At 36.3% G+C, this 24,514-nt stretch overlaps 1 protein-coding gene and 1 long non-coding RNA gene across 4 annotated transcripts in view; both read left to right on the forward strand.

Moving 5' to 3' along the window:
- Positions 1–24,514, forward strand: part of STK3 (serine/threonine kinase 3) — a 124,210-nt gene that overhangs the window by 30,166 nt on the left and 69,530 nt on the right. The gene's annotated exons all lie outside the window — the stretch shown is intronic.
- LOC115619352 lies at positions 4,206–21,969 on the forward strand. The gene is made up of 3 exons (XR_003994985.1): positions 4,206–4,310; positions 4,408–4,410; positions 21,958–21,969. It is a non-coding gene; the product is annotated as an uncharacterized LOC115619352 (long non-coding RNA).

Raw genomic sequence — 24,514 nt, forward strand, 5'->3', positions numbered from 1 at the left:
TAAAAAAGTGCCAAATGCTTTTTTGCATTGAAGATTTATTTCACCTGTCAAATTAAACATAGATTTTTAATTTATTTTATTTTCTTTAACCTTGAAGAATGATCAGCGTTTATAGTGCGTGAACAGATCACTTTACCTGAATGGCTCCTGGTGAGGCGCAGGCCAGTTCCAAACACCTCGTTTGTGACTTGACTCCTTCTAACAGGTTTTTTGGAATTGAGAGATGATGAATGTTGGGCAAGTTAAAATAAGTAATTGTGTACATTTGAACTTGCAGATCTCTGTGTATTCCATTTTTTGTGAGCAAATACCTGGTATGCTTACCTAAATGAGATATTTGCATAGGCTTTGCTAGAACCTTGGTATCTAGGTATTAGATCTACTGATCACAAGGAGAGTTGCTCTTTTTGTGAGTTAAGGTGCCAGGTAGTGCTTGCTGTAATTGTAATGGTAGTTGGGCTTGGTTGCTTATTTTGTCATCATTCTTTAATAGGTCTGTGAAAGCAAGTTTTCTATAGGCTGTTATATGTAACTTAACTTGAGGAAATACACTTAAAAATTTTTTGGAATACAGTTAATTACTATTGCAGCAATGTCATTTTTACTAGGTGAAAAGAGCTGGTTTTTAGGTACTTGGTAATTGTGTCAGTTTGACATTAGTTTTCGCTAATTTTTACCAATGAATTGAAACTAAATCAAGTGCAAACTACGGTCCTGCAGAAAAAGGATTGTTTGTCAAAGCTGTGCTTGTGTCTTATGGGCAAACTGCTCATAGAGCTGCAGAGATCCTGTGTGCGTGCTCTCTCTCTTATTACAAGATATATATGGATCTCCAAACTTAAAGTTATGGTTTATGACTTTAGTTAAAAATGTGCTTGGTGTTCACTTACGTATGTAGGGTGACCTAGGGAGGGTTCAGGTGTCTTCCTCCATTGACTCCTGTTCTTTGTGAAGATGCTAGGCATAGACACAGACACCATACCCTTTGAACATAACTTCATGGAGGAACTGAATTTCAAAAAGATTTCATTTGTTTATTGGCTTGTAAGCAGCCCTTCTAGGGACTCACTGTAGAGGAGAGAGCAGGGAATATTCTGATGAGTGAAGAGGTCAACCCAGGCAAGTGCCCCTGGGTTATAGCCTAGTTTCTTGTGATGTAGAAATATGATTTCTTCCCATTTTTCAGCATACCTAGCATAGAATTTTAATGAAAGTTCTTACATGCCAAACCATGGCTTATCCAAAAGAGATAAACAGAGTGAAAGAAATAGTATGCGAGTTGTCCTCAGGCACTGAAGACAAGTTTAGAGGTGTCTGGTTGCAAAACATATGAAATAAAGCCTGTGATACATTACTAATTTAATAAAATGGCAACTGATAATTCATTGCTTGACTTTACCAGATTCACTTACAGGTATTGAGCCTCACAGAAAGTGATGTGCTAGCATGGCAGCATCCAGTTTCCAAGACTTGACAGCTTGATGTGCAGAGGGTTAGTATGCTTAACATCAGCCCGTTTCATGTGGAAAGGGGAGGTTTCTTAATACTATTGTGAAAGCAAGATAGGAGGGGAAAAAAACCCACCAAAACCATTTTGTCCTCTGGCAAAACTTACTGATGATAAAAAATTTCTCCCTAGTACCTCAAGGAAGTTCTTGAAGAGGTTTTGCCACATTGCTTTATCAAGAGCCTGTACTACCTGTTCCCACAGAAAAGATTGACAGATCTCTCTGGTTTATGGCACTCTTGAAAGTACGAACCATATAAAAGACTGGATACATACAGTAGGTCAGTTCCCTGCTAGAGATTTGCAAAGGGGTGCAGATCTGGCCTGATAATCTAATTTCTTTTAATGAAGGTACTACCTTGTCAGTATCCGGCTCTTCATAGAGAGGAAAAATGGCGCAGAGCAGGCTGTAAGGAGCAGAAAAAAGTGAAATATGGGGATAATGGCATATTGGGGTTGGTTTGAGTTCAGCTTTAGAAATGTGCAAGGTGCTACTGAGGTAAGACAAGGGAAACTATGTGAAGTCTGGAAAAAGAGTTCACTAATGAGAGAAAATCAATGCTTTATAAAGGTTCACATTCATTCATATTTGTCTAATCAGCACAGAATGATAGGACATTATTATTGATACATATACTATGAAAACTTTAGATTACTTGGGGTATGATGATTAAATCAGAGGCTGACAAGGCCCTAACTCTTGTCCACATAAAAGCTTTTGAAAAGTCTTCAATCTGATGTATGTAATTATTGCCTTCCTGTAGGCATTGCTTTTCTTATCTACTCTTTTTTCTTGCATCTCTCTAACTTGTTTTTCCCTATTGTGAAGAGGTGGCTTGAAAGTTCATGCGGTAAAACTGTTGCAATAAAAAAAAGTGTAGTTAAACATATTTGTGGTCATAGAATTTAGCATAAATATTTCACTGTAGTTAGCGAATGCATCCTTGATCTTTCATATCACTAGAATTTTTTTGGTAGAAGAAATAAGATGTTTATTACTGTAAAAAATATAAATCCTTAATTTTTTAGTGATGTCAGGTTTGTTGGTCACATAATTCGTGCAAAAAGGAAATGTTGTAATAAAGTAGCAGAAGCAGAGAATATTTGAAATTTGGACTGAAACTGGAGTTTAATTTGAATTAAATAGAAAACATTTATTTTATGCTTCTAAATGAGGATTTAATTAAAATTAAATTAGTTCATCTTTTTAGACTTACCCCTGAATAGGAAATTTGAAACATACTTCAGTTGATGGTTGGTTTTCTCTGACTTTGATTAATCACTTTCAAAGTAAGCGGAGGATCAGTACAGTAATTTCATAATTACACACAAGTGAGTTAACTTGAAACTTTAACTAAAATAACTGTAAAAGAAGTTTGATCTTGGTTAGTTTCATGTAATGCTGTGTATCTTTTGTGTATGATTCAGATTCTTAGAAGTGCTAATCTGAAAAAAGGACCCTACCATGATATTACCCATTTATTTGAATGATGCTTTAATAGGGAAATGTTTGACCTGGGAATATTACTTTTCAAAGATGTTGGAACAGTAAATGGAGGCTGAATGAAGCCATGAAATTGATGGAAGGATTCTTGATGACTTGGGTGAGCGTTGCATCAAGCTCTACATCTGTAAGCATTGCTCAAGGTTATTTGATAGATAATGTGGGTAAAGCCAGGAATGTATTCAACTAACCTAGCACAGCATAGGTTAATGTTATTTTCTGCTGCTGAGCTGGCTGCTTTCTCCCTGGACAAATGTTAAAAACAAACAAGCAAACAGACCTCCACCAGAAAGCTCATTCAGAAGTTTTAAATCGCAATAGATCTGCTCATTTGTGATGTTAGTAAAACTGTAAACAAAGATCAAAGTGCAAAGCAAAACTATTTTGCAACTTGAAGATCTCAAGAAAATTTTATTTGAAATAGACAATTGGTAGTAAATCATCAATATGCATTAAAACTAGAATCACAATTTTAAAGTTCCAAGACTTCTTTGTTAACTTTACAGACATTCTTACTTGAAAAAGCCTTTCCATCATTTGTGCACATTGTTGTATGCTGAATTTATTAAATTTCTTTTTAACTTACAGTATGGACTTGGAAAATTATTCAGCAAGGTGTTTATGCACAGATTTATGAGAACTCCTTTTACTAAAAATTCCACAATAACCTGCCGGATATTGTAAAATATACAACAGGTTTCAAAACTTTTAAGTGAAGAGCTATATGTATTTACTGCAAATACTTCTTTTTATTTCTATCATCTTTCAAGTTCCAGCATTAACACAAAATACATAAGGCTAATTTTTATTCAGAGGCCTGGCAGCTGGCTATATTGAAGAGGAGGGAACTTGTGTATTGCTTTTAACTGAGGTAGGCCTATTCGGATTTTTGTATGTGACTAGTGTCTTTTTAAGCCAAAAAAGAACTTGGTAAATAATTTTAAGAGGTTCTTGTAAGCTTGAATCAATGCTTATTTATTGAGGTGAATTTTATGTTCATTTTTTCTTACAGTGATAGAAAACATGTCAAAGTTTAGCTAGTTGATTTGGAGGAACTACTTTATAGACTTGGCTACTATATCACCAAATTCTTAACATGTTATTACACTTTTTAAAAACAAAAGTGTATTTACTTGGGTTTTAGTTAAAGGTGTATTTATTTGATTTTTATTTGATTTAGTTTTAACCTTTAGTTAAAGGTATATTTATTTGATTTATTTGATCATATGAGAGAAAGCTGTAATCGGATTAGGAGAAAAATATTAAACTTCTACTGCTACTTACTGAGTACTTTTAAACGTTTAAAGTGTGTACTGGTTATTTACTTTGTAAAAAATCTAAAAATTTGCTTAGATTGAAAGGAAAGTAAAATTTGGAATGGAGAAAGCTTATTGAGACTGTATGTACCCTGTTTCTCTCTTGGTATTACATTGCCTTAAAGTGTACTCTAGGTCATTTTAAAGAGGATGATGCATATTTAATGGAAGAAATTTATTTATTTAAAGCAAGGGTTGCCAATCAGTCTAAATTTGCTTCAGTTAAAACTTGATGGTCTAAAGACAACTTATAATCCTTTTCTTGTTATAAAGTATTGTCAAATTTGTAGTATCAGTTAAAAAGTTTATGGAAACTTTGTTTTAAGGTGGTTTAAAATAGAGCTAAATCTTTAATTTGTATTTGATGGCACCTGTTTTCATTTTGTTTCCCCGGCAACACCAGTGGTATCAAAAGTTGCCTGTAGACCACCCTGGTTTTAGAGAAGAATGAAACCAGCCTGCCTTTTTCATTTCAGCCTTTTATTTTACTGACTAAATACTTAAAAAAAGGTCTAACACACAATCAGTAGTTTGTGAACTAATTCGAATGATTTGGGTATGCAATTTGTGATTTTATTTTTAATTAGAATTTTCTGTATTAATGACAGTTTGTGTCCGTATGTTATTTTAAAAATGCTTTCAGAGACTATATCGGAAATACTTTTGGTACCCCACGGCATAAAAAGCAGTTTTTGAACGCTATGTTTTGTGCCTGGAGAAAAGTAGAGGAGAAGTTCATAGTTTTTTAGACAGTGTGGTCTGTTTTTAAAGCTGTATTGGATTCAAATTTTTATTCCAGATGTAAGTTCTCATTATTAGCATTTCCATGGGAAAGAAAGCAAGCCAACACAGGTGTTACCTCCAGATTTCTGTTTTCTTCTGTGCCATTTTACCATGTTTGAGAATTCACATTAGTATGAAGATTACACATAGTGTTCCAAAAACTTCAAATCTTTATGCATTATCAGTTTCTAGTTTGTGTTTCATAAAAGCAAACATGGACATAATTTCCAAAAGGAAATACTGCTTATTGTTACCTGCCTACCTGAAAAACTCTGCTTTATCAACAAAAGCTTTCTGAATTCCTGAATTCCATGCAATATGATTACACAATTGATAAATTGACAATTTAAAAAAAAAAAACAAAAAAGAAAAAAGGTTGGTGTTATGGTGAAGCAAATCAGAATGAACAAGAGAACAGAAACAGGAGAGTCTGGGAAGTTTCAGGTGTGTTGTGTTCCATTCTCCCCCAGAAATTTAGAAGAGTTTGGGAAGATAACGAAGTGATCTGTTCTCAGAAAAAACTTTTAGTGAGGAGGACCTCTGATGGATTTCAAGGGAACCTAAAATGACCCCTTTGGTACGTCCCAGCGTCCTGGTGCTGTGACTGTAGGCTTGACAACAGAGATGGCAGCCTGATATTCTCTCTCCTGCTGCTGCTTTTTTTCATGCTAAGAATGTTAACGTAGGTAAATGTAAACCAGGTAGCAGTAGTGAGCACAAGATTTATGGGCAAACTGACATGGATGTGTTGAAATAATCATTTGTTTCAACTGGGATGTTCTTTAAGAAATCTGAGAAGCTTGAACTGTGCCCATGGGACAGAGGCCATGTCTGCACTGGGCAGGTGCACACAAACACAAGTGAGCTTTGCCCATGTGGACCTCCTTTTACTTTTCTCCAGAAGTTTCTCCAGAGCAACCGTGTGTGTGCTTTAAATACTGCATCTTTTTTGTGTGTGTGTCAGATGAGGGAGGAATGTTACTTCATCTTGCTTTTTTTTGTATTTCTCTGAATAATGCAACTAATTCATGCAAACTGTATATTTTTTTTTTTTTTTTAATATTCTTATTGAAGCAATGAGCATTCTATTTTTGGGGGTGAAAATGAGTATGTGTAAGTTCCTAACTTTTAAAGCAAACTAAGAGGAACTTTGAATGCCGTGTTGTTAAACAGTCAGATTAATTGAATTGTGCAGAGAAATTGCTACAGAGTTTCTTAAAAGCAGATACTTCTTGCATTCCTGTGAATTGCCATACATAAATGCTGACTGGAGCAGCTGGATGTGATGCTACTTTCTTGGTGTGAAAGTATGTGGAGCACGAAGTAGCTAGAAAGTTCTTGCTAGACTGGAAATACTACAGTAAGCTGACAGTGCTAAAGAAAGGTTTTACTGTGGTAGCCCTCGATGAACAGTAGGACAGGCTAAAAGCCAAAGGGCATGTGTGTCTGGATGGGTGCTGAAAAGCTGATGGGTGCTCAGATAGCAGTTCTCTTAGAGTACAGTATGTGACTTGGCACCAGATCAAAAGCAGTATACTGTGCTAACGTGTGCATCTATCCAAAGCAGCATACCTGGTCTCTGAGCTCGTTTACATGTTTACCTCTCTCCGTGTAAAAAATATGTGCTGTTTCAGGCTGTAGTTCATAACCTCTAATACTGGATTCATTCATAGTGCCTGGACTAGGGTGGGCACAGAAGTGCATATCTTTGGGTGGCTGAAGCATACACTGCAGTGTTTCTGCTGCTAGCTAGTTGTCTTTATGCCAGTTGAGGATAGATTAAGATTTTTGGTTTAGCATAAAGTTAGCTGATACAAAGTTTAACCTATGAAATTATTATTTTTTTATTTTTTAAATGAATTTACCAAAGGAGACAGTGTATTCTGTTACAGTGTTTCTGATCACTGTTTCTGACCTGGCATTACAATTCCTAAAGATGCTTTAGTGTTGTCTGACAGGAGCTTTGATGAAAAATTAACTGGATTAACATGCTCCTAATATGGCTACACAGCACAGGTGTGACTAACATCTAGCATGGACATGTTTGTCAGTATGTTTCATCTACCATGGATCTCAATAGCAATGACTATGTGGTGGAACAGCAGTCTGGGATAACTGACCGATGGTCCTGGACAAACTTCCTCAATGAACACAGAAGATGGATGTTGCCGTGACTTGAGTCCATCCATTCTAGCCATACCAGAATGGCACAATGACACCCTCAAGTGCAACTTTTGTCAACCAGGGTTCTTCTAGAAACTTTCAGAAAATGGCTGTAACCCAAGGCAAACATTCTCAGAGTTTGAACTGTATAAAGAGAAATTTAAAATAATAAAAAAAAAAGCTTTCAGAAAAATAATTGATAAAAACCATCTCAGACTTTAAACACCTTTGCCAGCTTTTTCTCGCAATTCAACAGAAGTGTAAAATTTCATCAACTTGCTGACATGGAAGGGAATATCCCTAAGGTGTGTCAGGATTTTTGTACCTGTAGATCACCTATTGTGTGATCTCTTGTGCTTGTCTTACCTGACAAACTTGGCTGGTAATGTCACTGAGCTGATCCAAATCTCTGATTTGATAGAAACCTGTAGAAACCTGCCTTTTTTTTTTTTTTCTTCTTTCTTTTTTTTCCTTTCTTTTTTTTTCTTTTTTTTTTCATTTCTCTATTTTCTTTTCTTTTCTCTTTTTTTTTTTTTTTTTTTTTTTTTTTAAATGGTGGTGATTTGCTACCAAAGTAATAAGTTCCGAGAAGCACTGGAGGAATTGGAAGCATGGGATGGGAAGAGTAATCTCCCTTTTCTGTGGTAAGAAGCTGTTACATCAGCATAATTGTTTCATGTCAGCTGTGCTGACACAGCTGGTTTTTGAGCAGCATTGTAAATTGTTTCCTTGATGTGATATTGGTTGGGGCGGGGGAAGACTTTCTGAAGGAAGAAATCTACCTTAGTATACATGAATGTAAAGGTCTGCAGATGGAGTATTTGTTGAGAAACTACTCCCAAGAGGACAGGCTGTCTGTTTTGAAATGTTTTAGAGGTACAGTGTTATTTTTGAAGATTATCAGGTATACCAAACAACCCTGTATATTGAATATTTTTGATCTACCTGAGCTCTCAATAGTACTTTTTTCCAAATGAATGGGAAAATGACGCTTTTGTATTTATAGTATATAAAGCATTGGGTGGAAACCCCTAAAAACTTCGGGAAGAGGTGCTCTGATTTGTCTTGCAAGGCACATCAATCATTTTGATTGAATGCCTGTGGTGTTCCTCACCCCATCAAAGGAACTAAGAGAAGATTAACTACATTCTTGTGATCTAAGTTACTAAGTTACCCTTTACTTCTGAATCATGCAGAACACTTAAATTACTTAACACATTTTTCACTGTTCACAGAAGGTGTTCTCATTAGACCTGCATTTGCATGTTTGCTCATTGACTTTGATTTCTGCAAGAGGGGGTCAAAGCAGGCTGTTGTTTCCCTTTCGCATTATATTTGTCTGATATTGTGTATGTGCGTTCTTAAAACATGATGTGGTTACAAGTATCCCCTTCACATCAAAACTGTATCTATTTCTGATTCATCTGCCTCTTCAAAGTGTTTTGTTGGTAGATTAAGTGATCTCTGTGATGGTTAATTTTTATTTCTGTTATTAACAGGTGATCTAAAGAAGACCGTTTGGCCTGTATTTAGGCATGCTTTGCTTTCAGCAAATGGTATCATACAAATCGTTTTCCTCATACTTAAAAAAAAAAGGAAATCAGTATTTGGTGCCTTTGGGGCTTATTAACGGTACCATTAGGCTGTGTACAGATATGCAGGAAAGAAGGTTATAATGAAAACAGTCTTCTCCTTCATTTTTGTTTCCTTTATCACCTCTTCCTTTGTAAATATTTTAATGTAGCTGCAGAGCAAGGGTAAAATTATGTTTCTGAATAATAGTGTTTGAACTGTGGGTGTTAACTTAAAGTCCAAAATAAGGAAAACACCTAATTAGGATGTTATATTTCTGACTTACTTACAGGTATAGATCTTGATTTAGCACATTTTGGTTTCCTGAGGCAACTTGAGCTCATTGGCTGACTTATTGTAGAGGTTGTTCTTGACCCCTTAGTACTTTATCTTCTTCTTATGGTTAAGTCAGTGGGTATAATGTTCATTTTCATAAGCCACGAAGGGCCATATGTGCCTCCAGGTATTGTTTCATGCACTGTGTTCTTTTCCCGCTGCTGCTTAACAGTCAAGTTAGGATGTTACCTTGATTGCTTAGAAAATAAAACCATGGTTGGCTTAGCTTTCTTTCAGACCTCAGGGGAACTTATTTTCCATAAAATTAACCTTTACTGTTAATGGAAGAACAGGGTCTACAGTGAATGTCATAATTACATTTGTAACAGTTAACTCGTAACAGTCATCAGAAGACACGTGGTGACTAGATGGAGGCTGGCAGCCCTGGCTATTACACAGTACCTTTTTTCTTAGTTTTTTTACCTTCCTTTTATAACATTACTTTGCTCAAAAGGCTCTTTCTGTGCATGTTACTAAAATAAGCAATTTCACACTCCAGAATCTCAGCGGTTGACAAGTCCCCATCTTTTTCTGTTTGACAATTTTATTTTTATAAATAGCATTGCAGATTGGCTTTAAAGGCAGTAAACTGGATTACTAGGGGCCAATCTGAAGCTAAAGACAACCACTGAAAATATCTTCCTTTCTATTTAAATTGGAAGACTCACAATGTGAAGTGACTTCTGCATTATTCCCTTCACTAGCTTCTTTTTTCATAGAATCATAGCATCATAGAATAGTAAGGGTTGGAAAGGACCTTAAGATCATCTAGTTCCAACCCCCCTGCCATGGGCAGGGACACCTTGCCCTAAACCATGTGGTCCAAGGCTCTGTCCAACCTGGCCTTGAACACCGCCAGGGATGGAGCATGCACAACCTCCCTGGGCAACCCATTCCAGTGCCTCACCACCCTCACTGTAAAGAACTTCTTCCTTATATCTAATCTAAACTTCCCCTGTTTAAGTTTGAAGCCTTTACCCCTTGTCCTACCACTACAGTCCCTAAGGAAGAGTTCTTCCCCAGCATCCTTATAGACCCCCTTTTTGCTTTTGTGTTACAAATTGAAACCTCTTATTTCATGATTGCTTTGCCCAAGACAACCTTAAATAAAAAACTTAAAATTTATTTAATTATTTGTGTTTCACAACTTATTTGTAAACATTCATGGAATTCTAATATTAAGTTTGTAATAATTCTACTAAGCTTTTGACATTGAAATGGTAGCTTTTGGTTGCTGTTGAGACTTCAGAGTTTATTAACAAATAAAGATTATCATCTGCAAGAGAAATTTTTTCTACAGAGTAAAAGGTTATGTTTCTAATGCCTTTGCATTTCAGATGGTGATGGTTTAAATTATGACACCCAGTCCTGTGCCCTAGGGCTTGCGATTCTGTAACTTTTTTCAGATGCATCAACTAAGCATTGCCTAATTTGTTATGAAATTGAAAGAAAAGTTGTTCAATAATTCTGACCCAGTTGTGCTGCTAACATCTGTTTCCAATAAAATATTGGTAATATAAGAATTTGAAAGAATTGTGTGATTACTGGTTCCAAACAACCATTCCAATGATAGTTAACCAAAGATGGCTTTACCCTCTTTGAGTGATTTGTATGTATGGGGTGTTAAGTCCAAATGGCAGAGAAATCTAATGCTGGGTAGCGTGTGAAGGTAACAAAGGTAAGGTGTGTTGTTTTTGGAGCATGTTCTTCACAAACTCTGGCAAACTTGTAAGTTCTACGTTTCTACTTCTTCAGCTTATCACTAAGTATATTTATAATTTAATTAAGGCAATTGGTTGAGCATTTACTACTAAAATGAAGGTGAATTGCCTCTTGTTAGAGACAAAATAGGTATGCTTAGCTTTTGTTATTTTTAATCAGTATTTTTAATGCATAAATTGTGGTTCTCAATAAAAAGATGTTGCATCCTTTGGCAGGTATGGGATCCATTCTGGAAGCAGAGGGTGTTAGATGGCCCTGTTTTGAGCTAGAGTAATGGTTGGCTGGTCTCCCACCACAGGTGAAGACCACACTTTGATGCTTACTCTGTATTGTTAAGGTCAGGTGAGATCTGCTCAGAACTGTTGTCTTTTTCCTGATTTCCACATGAATTTTCCTCTCTTCCACCTCCTCTCTTATCCCTGGTGGTTGGGCTAGGCAAAGAGGAGCTCTCTAGCAGGCAGGAGAGAAAAAGTGAGTAAAGCCAGAGGAGTGAAGCTGGCAAAGTCTCTTCTCGAGAGATTGCAATTCTGTTTTACACAGCTTCTCTTTCTCCATACCTGTGAAAATTGTCTGTGGGGGCTTGTTTGAATTACATTTTTGGTCTTCATGTATGTGAAGTTTGCATTTTAGAGGAAGAGCATGTACTGCACCTTGCTCTGATTTGGTATTTTTTATGACTGACTTAGCTGCAGCGTGTTAGGAACTTTAGTAAAGGTGAGAACCCAGCCATGGTGATCTCTTCACTGAGGGAATCTCTGCTTTCAGATTTTTCAGTAGGATTTGTTTCACCTGTGTTTTGTTACTCTGCATGTTCTGAATGCCAGCTTCCTAAGGAAAAAACCAATGGCTCTGAGGTCAGGGTGTGCCTGTGAGTAGCTAGTGGGATGTAACTGGTACATTGTAAGAACTCACCCTTCCTTAACTGCTGTACCTTGTGCTCATGTACTGTAGCGTTATGCTTCATCTCCAATATGGACAGCCTTGATAGGGAAATACATGCAAATCTTGTTCGGAGACAGAGCAATGAATTTAAAAAACTTGCTCCAGAAGATAGATGGTCAGGAGCCTCTGGATTTTCGGACAAAAGTGAGCATTATATTCTTGACAATTTCTTTGCCATACTTCCAAACGTGTGGAAACTTGCCTCTGTTGATTGAAGGTGAAGAAAACAATTTTTATTTTTACTGGTATTTTTTATATATATGTATACACACATATACATAAAAATGGAGTTAGTTATTTGAGATGTGTATATATAAAATCCATATACATATCTCTAGTCAAAGAACTTGCATGTGCTTATATATGTAGAGCTATTTTCTTATACACAGGGATTATATGTATGGATCTGTCTCGGAGAACCTCAATATATACAAACACACACACACAGAGTTCTTTGATTATGTATGTTTGCAAATAATGCCCTATTGCAGCTGGATATTTTCAGGCAGGCAAAAAGTATGGAGTTGTTTAATTATTTTTTTAATCTCCATGTTTACCAACAGTCAGAAGGCATTTGTTTGTTTAATAACTTGCATGAATGTCTTCTTGCTGACAATACAAGCGTGAACTGATGGCCTCTGTATAGCTCTTTATGAAATGTTTATACCTATGAGCTATGCTGAACTTGAATCTTGATCTTATGCTAAACTGAGGCTGTATTAGTTTTATTGACAAGAACGGGTGCCTCGAGAATGCTAAACTAGTGTGTAAAAAATCCTTGTTGTTTACATGTTGGTTTTTTTTAATGCATTCCCAACATTAATTGGATGCCAAATATGTCCTGTGGAGCAGAATTCGTCAAAGCTCCTGGTCAATCCGTCTGTATTTATCTATAGTGCTAGGCAGATTCACATGAAAACATTGACTTTCAGTTATTGGATATTGTCATTGAAAAATATAATTACAGTCACTGAATCTCCAGAGGTCCCTTCCAATCTCAGCCCTTCTGTGGTTGTGTGACTCTGTGGTATCCTTCAGAAATTCTGTCAAGTCTGCAGTCATTTGCTTCCATCTGCACCTTTTAATAGTCTTCCTTTTTTATTGACCTTGGATCTGCAGAGGAATGGAGCAGTTTGAGTTTCGTGACTCTTTGTGGAGACTTTTATTGGGGTTACATTATTACTTTCTCATGTTGGGAAGTTAACAGTTTGTTTGTGGTTTGGTGTTGTCCCATCACGCCCCCTCCGGCCCCCCCCCAGATTGCATGCATCCCTCAGTTAACATTACAGATGTCAGGCATGCTTTATTTTTCAGTATTTTCTATTTGCTCATGATTATCTCTTATCTCTATTGTCTCTGCTATAGGGAGCTTTATAGATACTATTATCTCAAGCTGGGGACCATCATATTGGGTAATTTCTGTGAAGCTGCTTGAGTGGAATAAGTACATACAATTAGAGCAAAAGAGAGAGGTGAGATCTTTAGCATTTTCCAAGTGTGCTTTCTTGAGTCTGCAAAGCTTCACTTGGTAGTTCCATAGATGTGCTGTAAAGTACTGTGCCATTTGAAGGCTGTCCAAGCAAGGTGAGTCTTGATAAGATGCTCTTTGAGATTGTTTTTCATGTGAACTATGTGGTTTACTCAGTGAATAGCTATGGTATTGCTAGAAGAGGGAGTATGAACACTAATGTGAGTTGAAGGAGAAAGTAAAGGCCATTTACATGTAACTGTATATGGCTGCCATGTCTTGAAGAACCTTTGCATTCAAAATTCCTTTCCCCCTTCTGCCTTGAGCTCTTTTTGTACAAACTGGATGCAAGCTGCTAGGAATTAAGGCTATGATATGGCCCATTTATACGACATCAGCATTTCTAGTCGCTGCTTCAACCGTTGCTATATTGTTTGCATATTTGAGTGATTGCAACAGCCACATTGCTAAACTGTATTTTTTCCCAATAATATGGGCTGTAAATTTTTGTTGCCTAACCTGTTTTTGAAGGAATGTTATTTCTGTGTGTACCTACAGTAACTGGGCTTTGCTTTCAATTGTGTGTGTTGTTTTTTTTTTTTTCCTCTGGAGTGTCAGTCATTTTAGGGAAGTTATGATGCATGTCTTTGAATGGAAAAAAATGAAATAGGTTAAACCAGATCCTAACAAATATTTAGCAAATGTTATTAATAAATATTTGGACAGGGCTGTACAACACAGACCACAGATCAGAATCAAAACCTGTAAAATTTTGTCAGCATTGCAATAAAATATTCCAGGTTAAATAATTTGATAGTCTTGATGTTTTGTGTCTTTTTTTTTTTTAATTATTCTTTCTTCAGTTTTGTTTAAACAAAGAAATTTAGATGCAAGACCAATTGACACCATTGTGGATCTGTTATCTCAGTGTCTGTATATCTTTCTGGCCTCACAAAGTTACATCTTATGCTGTGAGCTTTTTTTCTTAATTATATGAAGAAATCTTTTCCTATGTCCCTGATCCTGTAAAGCGAGATCATGTAAATATAACTAAGCAGTTTATCTGTGTGAGTTCTCTGTATTTCCTCTAAGGTGTGTGATATTTTGAAGATGATGACCAAGTCTGGAGGACATCTGATTAGTGTTAGATGCCATTAGCATAATGGCATCTGATTAGTGTGTGTTGCATTAGGCTCCTGTTTCCTGTATTGGGTGAAGTTTGTTAGAAGCTGAGCAGATCATGTTGGGAGGAAGTAGACATGAGTGGAAACCTTGAGATGATACAAATAACTGACTTGCATAATTCAGCATGTTATGGAATGAACAACTAACTGGGCTTATATTTTATAATACATGTTACATTTACTCTAGCAGTTGATACTACTGTTTTAGAGGTGGAAAACTTCTGGGGGAAAAAACCCAAGATGCCAAATCCAGACATGGTTAGAAGGAATACCATTGACAGTTTTGCAGTCAGTTACACTAAGTCTTAACTAATGTTTTATTTAGTAGCATAGATTTTAATTATCATTTTATAGCTAGTGTTTTGTCAGAAGATTCAGCCCTTGATCATAACTAAGATGTGAACAAAGACTTACTGTTTATTTGCTTCTTGGAGATAAGCTTGAGGATTTTCTTACCCCTCTGGAACTAGTTTCTCTGCATTATCAGTAAAGGTTATTGTATGGCTAATTACATGGCAGTTCAGGTTGATTTAAGAATACAAATGTTATTGCAGAAATAGAAGAGGCTTAGACCATTATTATTTTTAGTGTTCACTAAATCTCCAGTGCTATGTTTCTCTTTTTTATTGTGGCAAGTTCAAATGAGTAGGCTTGAAAAGGTTGGTTAGCCACTGGGGATATTAAAAATAAAGTGGAAACTACATTGTTTGTACTTTTTAGGATATTAAAAATGTGTTGTTTTTTTTTAATTGAGTGGAGAAAGAGGAAACAACAAAAACTTGGGTGAGTCTGTATCTGTCACCTCAGGGTGGGAAAAAGATGGCTTTTAAATTAACACGTCATTGTGAGAAACCCAGAAGGTGTGCAAAAAAAAAAAAAAAAGGTAGTTTTTAGCTTCAGTTCTATGTTTGATGTTAGTCAAAATGTAATTCAAGCAATTGTGTTCTGTAGCCACTGTACGACCTACCCAGCGGCAATCAGCCCTCTCCGCCCCCTCCCCCTTTTTTTTTTTTTTAAAGCTAATTGGCCCATGTTTAGCTTACTAAATGTCATCTGGATTCAGTAAAAAGCAAGTGACCTGCATTGAATTAGTGTAATTGTAATACAAACAGAACATCTCATAGTTTCAGTCTTATACAGGAAAAGAGAAAGTTGGAGAGATTTTCCAGTTTGATAAATAAAACTGAAGATACAGGGAGCCAACTTTGACTCACAGTTCATTTTACCTTTTTACTGTCTTCTTTTAAAAAATAATCATTGGCATTTGAATTTTGTCTGTATGTTTTCTCTTTGGAACGTTTTCTCTTCTGGAAGAATCTTCCTTAGGATATATGTTGTGCCAGTTATTAAATCATGACCAATTGTTACCAATCCCAGTTTCATCAGACATAATACCACTTCAGAAAGATAATTTCTTTTTGATCCACCTGGCCTGTCCAGAATTTGGTATATTGTTTTACCTCTGTCATCTGGTAGGATTACTTTTGAATGCCTTTATGTAGCTCATATTTTTTGCTTTCTGTTTCAGAGAGTAATGGTTACACCTACCAAGATAACCAAGTGGTATGAAGAACTGAAGTATCAGTTCCAGTGGTGTATTTGAATTTTTATGTTGACTTTGATCTTGTAGTTGTATTATTCACTTTGATTTCAAAGGGATGTTATTTTTTTAAATCCAAGACTAGTGTCATTGTGTAAGTAATACTATGCATCGGCAAGACTTTCCTTTTTGTTTGGTCATTCCAATGTCCAGATTTTACTTTGCTGTGCCTCCCACTGCTCATGTCTGCATCGTGGCCTATGGAGTAGAAAAAAAAGTTACATTTGCTGTATCAACTACATTTCCTTACAGGAAAGCGTGCAGATAACTTTTACAATAATCTAGCAATGAAATTAAGGGGCTAAAATGTAAATGATATTTTATGTAGCTGTTAGGGAGAATATTGGAAATGCTGGCTAGGCAAGGACAGTAACACTGCTCTCTGTACGTATCTGGTAGGTGGGAAAGCAGCATTGATGAGTCTTGTATTCTCTCAGTACCTTGGCTGTCAGTGGAGCAGAGACAGAAGTTTTCCTTGTTTGCTTGAAGGTAGACAGAGCTTTAAGATGTAAGAACTTCAGACTCAGTTACTCTTTCATAGACTAGAAAATCTTCTGTAATTAACTAGACATTTCCATTATTTCAGTGGCGTGTAGGCAATTAATATGTAGAATATTGTAATCTGTCGGTTTAATTTTAGTTCTTAATATACACACTGCAAGTTAATGGGTCATTTTTCTTTGTGCTGGTGGTTTGCTTTTCGTGTCACCTGTTCACCTGTTGCCATTGTAAATAGTGAAGCAGGAAGAAGGAAACGTTGTTGTGAGCATTGTTCTTTTGTGTTTCATGTTTTTTCTGTTAGATGTGATCATTCTGTTTCTGTACTTTGGATGTCCCAGTGAGCTGTCAGCCACTGTAGGTTTTTAAATTCATGATGAGCAGATTATTTTTATAGCAAGACTCTATTCCAGTTGTGACATGACTAGATTAAATTCCTACTTGGTGCTACCTGTAACCTCTCAAAGTATTGACTCTCAAATGTAAATCCTTATGTAATCCACATAAAATCAGAAGCAGAGTAGCTGTTGCAGGGTGAGAGAGCAACCTGTGAAGGATGCACATGGAGTTTAGTTTCATTTTATCTTTTTGTAATGCACCCTTCCACTGAATTTTCAGGTTAGACATGGGGAAAATATTATGTCTTCTGAAACTGTATGATTTGTGTGAACACAGGACAAATGGGGAGGTGGTGGTGGTGGAAAAGATCTTTGAAACACATGCCCAAATTCTGATCATACAGTTCTGAAACTGTATTTGTCTATAATTTTTGGTAGAATATAATGACAAATTCTAAAACTTCTTAGGTAGCTTATTGGAAACTTACCTACTCTGTAACCTGGAAATTCACCTGGAAATCGTGAAATTTAAACTCAATAGCTCCTTTTTCTTTTTTCTTTATAAACTTGAAAAAAGGAATATTTTCTCCCCCTTTGAAGTGGTATTTAACATGTTTGAGACTGTTACCGTGTTTCTCACTATAGTCACCTCCTCTTTAGATTAAGCATTCCTAATTCATCTGGTCTTTCCTTGCAGATTGTGTTTTTTAAATATCTAAGCATTACAGTTGCTCTCTTTTGAACCATATTCAGTTGGTTCACATCTCTCAAAGTGTGATGCCTAAAGCTGAACACAATACTGCTGCTGGAGGTCTCATGTATCCTGTCTAAAGAAGAACTACTGCATATTTCCTGAATGCCTTCTGTCATTACTACTGTGTGTGGTTATGGCAGAGGTTTCACATTTAATGCCCACCAAGTTTACTACAGCTTTTTCTCACAAATATAAGTTACTCGCTCCTTGACTATTTTATTAGTAAATATAACTGCCAATTCAGTTTTTCCTCTTCATGTCTCAGTAAATGCTAATATGTTTCTGGATGAAATCACTGCCTCATTTTCTCAGAAACTGCAGAAAATACTGTGGGAAGAAGAGAAAAGATTTTATTATTAAAGTAAGCTGTATTGTTGGAGTTTTCTTGGGGGTAAAGTAAGTTTCTTAGTCTGGGTAACAGAATTGGAACCTTGTAGTCATTATGTCTATGAATTTTCGAGATACTGAATCGAGAGAAAAAGAAACTACAGTGAAAGAAGACTAAATTTAATCATGAGAGTATTCCCTGGATTCAGTAATGTAATGTGCACCTTCAGAATAATTTCTTTGTTTTGTAACTGATAAGAAACTAGTTGTTCAAATATAACACTGAAAGATAAAGTTGTTCAGGTTCAAGACTCTAATGTTCTAAATCTCTCAGATTCTGTGGTGGGGGGATTCAAGTCATAGCAGGATGCCTCTGTCTCAGAGAGATACCAACATTCATGAAGACACCTTCTTCCTCTTTTGATTCCTAGACACCTCTGTGGCTGGGAAATACCCTTTAGGCAGTGAGTTGCCTGGCATTTGAGGAAAGATCTGTCATAATGTATAATTTGGTCTGAGAGGCTCTTAAATGTTGGTGGAATTTCCATAGGGGTTATGGTAGAACCTCGATTTGGTTAGTGGTCTGAATTGGCCCCGTCTTACTGTTATGGTGATTTTCTCACAAAGAAGAGGCGTTGCCCGTCTCTATCAAAAAGTAATATTCTCCTAGACAACTATGTTTAAAAATTCTTTCTTTCCCAAATCTGTGTCAATTAAAAATTGCATTAGAAAGTTATACCACTGTATCAGATATATCTTTCAGCTTAGTATCTATTTCTTAGTTTTCTACCTTAAAAAAATAAGCACAAAACTCCCATCTCAAATCTCAAAACCCCCATACATGCATACATGTGCGTGCCCTTCTTCCTCCTGATTAAATGTATCTTGCTCATCTAATACAGATGAGCAAGATACAGAGGTCGAGGGTACGTTTCAGAACAATCATGGATTAGTTTGTGGCTCATCTAGGTTTTGCTCTTGGTGAGTGAAGTTGTTGGAAATATTGTCCTAGATGGTATCTGAATGCTGCCATTCCTTTCAGGTGTTTGAAACTCCTGTGTGTTTGTAAGACTTGCTGACTTTCATTGTCTTGTTTCCTGACCATGTTTGGTCTTGGCCATCATGATTTTTTTTGTGTGTTTTGTTCTGTTGTCCGTGGACACTGTAGAAGTATGGAGATCTGTAATTATTGTGGATGTGGACTTTTAATATAACCTTTCAATAAAATGTTAAGCAATTACACTGTTTTGTACCTATATGGCATTATTTGCAAATTGAAAATTTCTGTATGTATCAATTAAAAAAGAATAAATCAAAACCTTTAGCTGCCCAATTTTATGCTTAAAATCTTGAGTAGCCTGAAATTATTTTTGCTTTATGTAAATGCCTTTGCTTTAAAGATTGAGTAATTTCACTTATTTAAATCACCTTACCTCTCTCATCCCTCAAAGAACCCAAAGAAACAAAATCCCAACAAAGCCAAAGAACAATTAAAAAACCTTCATGAGATTGCAGATATTGCCTTGCTTTATTTTTCATTTCTGCAGACTTTCAAAAGGCATTTGTTGCCCTTAAAGGTGTGTAATCTAAGTTGAAGGAGGAGATAATCCAGAGGATCAGATTGCTGGATGTCTCTTTTGTAACTTCACTGGTGTCAGAGAGTTCATAATGTTGCAGGTGAAATGAGAACTTGAATGTTATTTTGCTAAACAAAAAGGAAATGGGAGGACAGCTTTCAGTTGAATGGCAGAATTCAAGCCTATTTTGTGCTGAAGAGCTAGGTTCAGAAAATCAAAGTAGTCCCACTGAATTGGATAGAAAACTTCAAACTATTCCATTTTAAAGTAGAAGATGGAAAATAGGGACAAGATAATAGTTGAAAAACATACAGGGAAGAGTTCCCCAGTCATAGGGAAGTACTTAAATATCTTGGAAGAAAGCCTGAAGAAATAGTGATAGGTCTACTAGACTTGAAGGGAGATGAAGAAGAAATAAACAAGCAAAATACAGCCACTGTGGATAACCAAAGTTCATTCTTTGCATACAACTCCATAAAGTCATTTGTTGTGCTTCTCCCAGATCTCTTTGGATAGTACAAGTGATGACCTATGAGAGGTCAAGAAACTTTCAATAATGAAACAAACCAAAAATCTGGATAAATTGGCACCTGGCAGTAGGACAGCATGCTGAGGTGATATTTCTGGGAAAACATTTGTGCTAATAAATATTTTTATTACTCATCTGAGGAAGGGTTTGATAATGAACAGACATATGGAGATGACATGATCCTTTTAGATGAGTTAACAGGGGGAACTTGTTCTTTGTCTTGCTAATTGGATAACAGCCAGTGCAATAAATTCTGCCTTTTAAATATACTAGTGTAGATTTGTCTTGGGATATGGTAGAACTTTAAACTTATGATATATGATGGGATTTAAAAATCAGTTGTATAAGTGAGCTTGTTCAGAACCAGTAAAAACCCCAAAAAAACTGAATGAACTTGTGGCCTTAGGATGCTGACTTCTTCAAGCTGTTGTCACAGAACAAATTATCTGTAGTAGTCTTTTGAAATTTAAAGCAATGCTTTTAAAGGAAGTATCATAGAATATCTCAACTTGGAAGGAACTCATCAGGATCACTGAGTCCAACTCCTACCTTTAGTAGAAAAATTAAGTTCAGAGGTGAATCTTGAGGTACAGTTCTGTTTGCGTCACGGTGCGAACAAGGCAAGGGTTGGTCCTTTTCAGTAGATTTACAATTGCACTTACTGTTACAAAATGTTTGAGATTGGTATCTTTACGTTCTTGACCTATTGTAACGCTGTCAAAATGTTATGAACTTACTAGCAATAATAAATATACAGGTCAGTATAAAAGGCTTATCTTTCAGTAACCCATCTTTGCTGTTAAGCATGTGATTATTTTTTCCATTATGTATCTTTTCTCTGTGTTTATTACTTTATTACTTTACATCTTAAGTGAATCATACTTTACTTTGAACAGCAAAGGTCATCATTCCAGAGGAAAGCTTGTGACAGCGAATGGCTGTTGAACCACTGGTAACAGTTGTGGGGTTTTTGGTTTTGTAGTGGGGTTACTTTTTTTTTTTTTTTTAATTTATTATTGTTATTTTCTTCCTACTCTAGGGTTTTGGGTGCTTCTAGAGTTAATATGTGAGGTGTCTGTCATTTTATCCCAAAATAATTTGAATGTCATTTCTACTGTATGTGGTATTGTGTACGTGATTTAAAAATAGAGTTGCATGTTAAACGTCACATATATTTCCTCATAAATGTTACAAGGTTTTGCAAAAAGCTGTGTTGTAACAATATTGTAGTTATATATTAAAAAAAAAAAGGGGTGGGGGGACAAAACCCCTGAACAACAGGAAAAAAAAAAAGCTCAACAAAGCAAAACCAATGTAGAACCTGCTAGTATCTTGCTGATACTACCATGCTGAAACACCATGCTGGTGTTTCATTTCTAGACAGCTGTCGATTAGTGTAATGGAATAATCAGTGATGTTTCAATAGACTTTTTGAAGGCTGTTCAAGAAGGGACCGAAGTTCTATGTCATGTATCACAAAGAAGAGAAAAATGTCTTTCAGCTGATTCTTTTTTTTCTGAAGTTAATAAAATATTACAGTATTCAATATTTAACCCCCCTCCAGCCCTTAAATAGGATTTTGTACTCTACCACGTGTTACTGAATTTAAATGTATTTTAGAGTTTTTCTTCTGCAGTAGATTGGTAAACTAAGTAGTCTGATTGTGGTGCCAGAAACTATGGAGTCAAAAACTGCCTGTGGATATCTTGTATCCATACACCAATACATATTTATACACTGTATAAGAAAGTTTCTCTCTGTAGATACTAGCAATAGAGCTTCACAGCATGAAAATTACAAAATCAACACCATAAAAAATCTTTGCTGTCTCCTCCAGTAGCATTCACTGTACTGGACAAATAAGAACAGTAAAAGTTGTGCTTTTGATTTCCTGCTATTTATTACAAGTAGTTTATTTCAAGTAAGCAAGAGGGATAAGTTATTCAAGGAGCTAAAACCCAAAAGATGTAGTACCTCTACCATATTACTATTGATCATTTAATGTGTTTGTGGGCTATGTGAAATATAGATGTATTACCCTGACTGACAGGAAGAATAGGCTGCAAGGATTTTCTGATTAGGAAATTCCAACGTAGTGTATGAGGGTCTCATTTTTCTTTTGGCATTTCCTAATTCATCGTCATCACCATAATTACATTTTCACGCCTATAAAATTGTCCATAAAAGAACCTTCACAAAAAAAAAAAAGTGTTTTCAGCCCAGACTTCATTTAAAATGCTAGGCCCTTTAAGAAGAAGAAAATTCTGTGCTAACTTGCACAGTTCTGTTCTCATGGTCCTCAGTCCAGTATTTATCTTAAAACTGCTGCTTACTGGGCAGGTAGGTGCTTCCAGGCAACAGTTATGGTAGAAATCGTGTTAGATTGTGTAGTGTCCAGTTCAGAAGTGATCACTGAAAGCTGCTCTGGATGATGTGTCTTCCCCCCCATCTTTTGTCGTGTATGTACTCTAATCTGCTGTGGATTCTGGTTTCACGCAGGGTAGGACTTGCCTCAGAGCAGTGCATGAAAGGTGATTTGAAGTAGACTTGGGCCCAAAGGTCAGAGGTGGAAGAGCCAGTTCAGACAAATTTGAAACGGACTCTCTATTACAGACAGGTGAAGGCAAACACTGATTAAGCTGCCATAGTTGCTCAGGCCTGAGTTCTGATACCTTGCAGCTTAGAGATTTTTAATTTTGTTTTTTGTTTTTATAAAGGATGATTGAATGGTTAAAACTGAAGACTGAGTTATACAATCCAGCACCTTGGCTGTATATTTGATGTGTTACTTGAGTAAGGGATGCCAGTTTATCTTGGATATTTAAGGAAACATGGAAGGTGATGTCGAACGGGGCAGAGAATTAGCCCCAGCTCTTTCATAGCATGTCAGAACCTGCCTGCTTGAACAATTTGCGCCTAACGTTTCATGCATTTGTTTCTGCCAGTTCAGCCCATGTAAATGGGTGGATGGTAGCTTATATTTGGCCTTTCTTTTAAGCAACAGTTACCTAACACTGGCTGTATGAGCATTGTCATTTGCTCTACCATGAGAGCAGAACTAGTACCCATAGCTGTGGAAGACTTCTAGAGAAAATTACAAGTGGAGTGGAGGCAAAAACTTACTAGAAGTAATAGTTTGGGAGAATAGAGAGACTGGAGAAATATAGGATAATATGAAAGAAGCATGAAAAAACCCAAGTCTTCTAGGTGTCCTGCTTCCCTTGGCACCCATGGAACGGAGTGACTGAAAGAGCTTAGTTTTATTTTAATATAGGACAAAGTTCTTTTAGGATAGAAAATATGTATTCGAGAAGAAATGGACTCAAAGATGAGGAGTAAGTTCCTGACAGATAAGCATTTTGGGTTTATTCCTGGAGATTTGGCACTAGCTTTATAAATCTCCAGTGATTGCTTTGTAAGCTTCTTGGAAGGAAACAGAAGCAGTTGGAAGCTAAATCATAGACTATTTTGAAAGAGAGGGAGCTTGACTTTTATACAGAGAAATATGCAAGCCTAACTGAGGAAGTAGAAGGGGAAGATGGAATTGAAAACCAGCATTTCAGGCTACTTGGTGAGAGGGAGTACTGAGAGCTGGAGAGAGAGGTACATGCTGGCAGTGCATAATTAACAAGTTGGACTAAACATTTGGAATAAGTAGTTTCTATATGTTTTCTTCTATTACAAAAATGCAAGTAAGTTTGGGGGTTTCAGCTGCAGCTAATGTCACATATCAAGATTTAAAAAAGCCTATGATTTAAGCATTAAATAAATATACATGTTTCTGAAGTAGGTATTTTCAGCAAACATACAAAGCATAAATGTGGATTTAGGATCCTAACTCTAGCTCTTGAATATCTCCTTTTGTGACTTTTATTGCCTGCCGTAAAAGAATGATTCATGAATTCCCTTTCTTTTCATTGTCCTTTGTGAATTATAAAAAAGTTGCTGCTTTGCTGTGGTTCTTAACTGCTGTGTAGTTGATGGAAAATAATTGGCAAAGGCAGATAGTTTTCCCAGAGCACTGGAGCTGAGTAGGACTCTGAAACTAAGCTTTGCTTACCTGTGGGCAGATAGGTCAATGTTTATTATCAAACAGGAGGTACACATTTTGACACCACCTAAACAGAAGTTACTAGTTACTAGAGCTGTGTGTTTTCAATAGCTACTGCAAAGCTGGCTGTTAAGAGTAGCTAAAGATAAGATCAAAAGTCGTCAGTTCAAAGTTCAGAAGAGATCATTACTTCCAAGGACAGAAACAGCTGAATTTGTTAGCCACTGATTTGTATCAGAAGCACTTCACTTGTACTGGCAAATAATCTTGTATCACAGTGAAGTAGGTATGGCAAATTACAGGGTAATAGAGTGCCACATATCCTATCTCTGTTCATATACTA

This window comes from Strigops habroptila, chromosome 1, assembly GCF_004027225.2.
Source record: "Strigops habroptila isolate Jane chromosome 1, bStrHab1.2.pri, whole genome shotgun sequence".
Classification (NCBI taxonomy): Eukaryota; Metazoa; Chordata; class Aves; order Psittaciformes; family Psittacidae; genus Strigops; species Strigops habroptila.